Source organism: Python bivittatus, unplaced genomic scaffold (genome assembly GCF_059951505.1).
Source record: "Python bivittatus isolate LINGU-HERP-01145 unplaced genomic scaffold, Pbiv_v1 ctg000580_np1212, whole genome shotgun sequence".
NCBI lineage: Eukaryota > Metazoa > Chordata > Lepidosauria > Squamata > Pythonidae > Python > Python bivittatus.
In genome coordinates, this window is record NW_028277087.1 from 24,096,911 (window position 1) to 24,100,611 (window position 3,701).

The following is a 3,701-nucleotide window of genomic DNA, read 5'->3' on the forward strand; positions in this document are numbered from 1 at the left end:
AATTGTCACTGGCCAGAGAATTCTGTGAGTGGCTCCAAATTTGTGTAAATATTTTATATGTGTTGAATTGGGACTATTATATCAGTAGAAGTTTGGACTCTTGTCTTATTGTATGGCTCTTTTCCAAATGTCTTTTGAAAAATTATGTTGGATGCTGCAATCCCTGAATGCATTTTCTGAGATGTATATTGTGAATAATCTTTTATTATTTAATTTGAGGATTTATGACAATGGTGTCAGTGATGTCCATATGAAACAGTACAGTAAATTGTAATGAAACAATGCATTTGGTCAGCTACATCTTCACTGCCATCCTATAAATGTCTTGATTAAACTAAGGATGGATTTTTGAAAAACTACATCCCTTATTGAAACAGAAAAATGAGATCTGAGCACCAATCACTGATCACTGATTGGCAGACTGATCTAGTATTTTACTGCTTTGTCAGAATTCGACATTATTCTAAATTGAAGGTCCATCTAGGTATAAGGTCAGGACAGAAAAAAAAATACAATCACAGACTGCATAACTGTAACTCGCCATCTGATCTACTTGGGTCCTCAAATTTGAATTCTAAGCTTCTAAATGTATATAACATGAACCAGGTCAACAGGTCAAATTCAAAAGAAAAGAATTTGAAATGGAAAAGATACATTTTGCATTTGTTTTACACTTTATGAAAGTGCATTTACTTCTGACTGATGTTTCCATTGTGCTTTGAAGTCTGTATTGCTGTTTGTTCAGGTATGAATAGCATGCAAGTATTAGAATAATTTGAAAATTTAAAAATACTAACAGTGTTTGTTTCTTACAGAACTGAGCAGGGAGTCATTTTTTTTACATGCAGAGAATTTTATGTTGTAATGCTTCATGTATATCAAGCAAAGCTGAAATTCAAAGCTCCATTACTTTCCTCATTTGAATCACTGACTTTGTTCCTGTCAGCTTTGGGGGGATTCAGGCGGCCTAAACAGCATTGTACAGTACAGTTGTATACTCTTCTTGTTATTGTTTAATGAATGTGTTTTATATCAAATGCTTTTGCCTCCCTTTGGAGAGCACATTGAGCTTCTAATACAGTGCCATGTATAAATAAACGGTCCTAAAATTTAATGCATTTTGGTGTTCCATTTCCGAAGAATTGAATAATCACATTTTTAAAGCAAAAAAATATCTTTGTCTAAAGATATTTCTTCTCATCTTTGGGGATAGATTGCAGTTATAGATGGTGCTGCTGAATCTGGTTTCTATCATTCTTTAAGTATATTTCTTTTCCAAACTGTGGTGCAAAGCAACAGCAACAGCAACAGCAACAGCAACATCCAACTCACCTAGCTGGCTGTTGTGTTACATTTCTAGTTATCTACTTTGGCATCAAAATACTTTCTTGAACATTTCCCCATCCCTACTTTGATTTCTAGATCACCAAAAAATGGGGAGGGAGGGGGAGGAGTGAACTCCACATTTTAAATCATGTTTGATGCTGAGCTGCCTCCATGTTCTTTTATTTTGGAGTAGTATCATGGTGCTCATCCGAGATCTTTTAGTGAAAATGGGGACAATCCATGATCAGAGTCAACCTGATAACTGTCCAGCTTGGCTGGGTGACAAATGGAATCAGTTGAAATGAAAACACTGCTGGATTAATTCCTTAAATGTAATCAAGGATCATCAGTTAAAAATAATAATGCCATTAGCCTCTATAACAAATTAGATTTTAATTATTATGTTGCTGACAGCAAACAGTTTTTTTTACACATGCAGGCACATGTCTGCATATACATACAAATACAGAAAGCGTCTTAGAAGCAATACTTTTTCTGGAAAATTATTTTCACTTCACCCTGTTTTTTAACAAGTATCAGAATGGACATTAGCCAAGAGAAAAACAACTAGAGATGATATCAGATAGTCTAGCCAGTGGGTCCCCTTTCCTTTTTACTGGCTTCAAATTCTTCCTTTTTCTTTTTGATAGTAGTTTTATTAAACATTACAATAAAAAATAAGAACTAATACAAATTAAAAAATAAAAGATAGAAAAAATAGAAAATGCAAAAAAGAAGGAAAAAATAGAAATAGAAAAGAAAGGAAAAATAAGAATGTAGTAAAGAAAAAGAAGAAATATATAAAGAAATGACTTCCCCCTTCATAATAACAAGTATAAACAGTTTTAGTAACATATCACCTTTTCTTAAAGTACAACAAATGATCTCTCTCTTCGTCCCATATCCCATCTCTTATCTGTAAACAAATCCTTAAAAACTCATTTCAGTCCTGGTTATCAGAGATAACATATCTATTTTAACCATGATCAAATAAACCAACTTTATATTCCTTTTACTTTTAGCAGTCTTGATCTTTAATCCCTTCAAATACTATCCTAGAGCTTGATTTAATTTCATTTTTTCTTTGTTCCTTTTCACAAAATCCTTCAAAGCTTTAACAAGACTCTTTTGTAAATCCAATCTAGGAAAGTTATCCAGATCACTCTTTTGGTTTGTTATTTGCAGATCCCTTTTAATTATTAAGACATCAACCGGTTTCATTTGTATATCCAGTGTAGCACATTTTTCCATATCATTCTTGTAGTCTGTCATTTTTAAATCCACTTTCAAATCAGTCTCAGTCTTGTCTGGTAAAACTTGTTCCTCTTCCATAACATATTTTAAACATAGTCTATCTATAATGGCAGACATTTTTAAAATTAGCTTCTGGGTCCATTGTTCACAAATATCCTTCAATACATCCAATGTTAAAGCATTTTGCTCCATTCTGTGTTAGTAAGTCAAATGTAAGTGTTCTTCTCCTTTAATAGTGATCTTTAATTCCTTCTAGTTCCCTCTAGTGTCCAACCTTCAAAGTCCCATCCTATCATGCTTTTTTTAAAAAAAATTCAAAAAGTATTTCCCCATGGGAAAGATTATTATAATTAATTTCAGAATCTTATTTCAAATCCATCTGAACCCTTAGTCCATTTGTAACTTTCCAAAATCAACATTCTAATCACACTTTTGCTGTTTATTCCAAAAGAAAATGTTTTTTTAAAATCCTTAAGTCTTTATTTAAAACTTATTTTGCAAAGGATTGAAGGAGACTCAGCCAGTGCTTTACAACTTCCTGTTGCAAAGGTTCCTGATAGCTAAAAATCAGTTAAGAGGCAATTTCTGAAAGTGGTTAAGAAATGAGGCCGGGTGAATCTTTTGTCCATATAGGTTACATTATGGCTGTGAGCATGATTGAGATCCCTCGACTCCCAGCCGCTCAACTCACAAGTCAACCCAAAAATGTCAGTTCCTGAAGTCTACTCACAAGAAGCAGCTGTCTGGAGTACATGTGGGTCTCACAATCTCTTCTTTTTCCAGTGAGGATTCATGGTGAACTAGACATCCCTGAAGGAGTGGGGACAGCGTTGCGGCAGAGACGGACACCCAGATGGTGAATTCTGCCCGTTGAAATCTCTCTGGCTTCAAACTCTTCCAATTTCATTTGTTCAGAAAGAAGTGGCAAACAGCCATTCGAGAACTATTTTCAGAGTTTTTAGGAGCTTTTTACTATCCTCATAGAATAGTAGTAGTAGTAGTAGTAGTAGTAGTAATAATAATAATAATAATAATATAATAATAGGAAATTAAATGTGGAATTTTCCAAGGTGACTCATTATCATCTTTACTTTTTATACTATCAATAGTGCCACTGACAA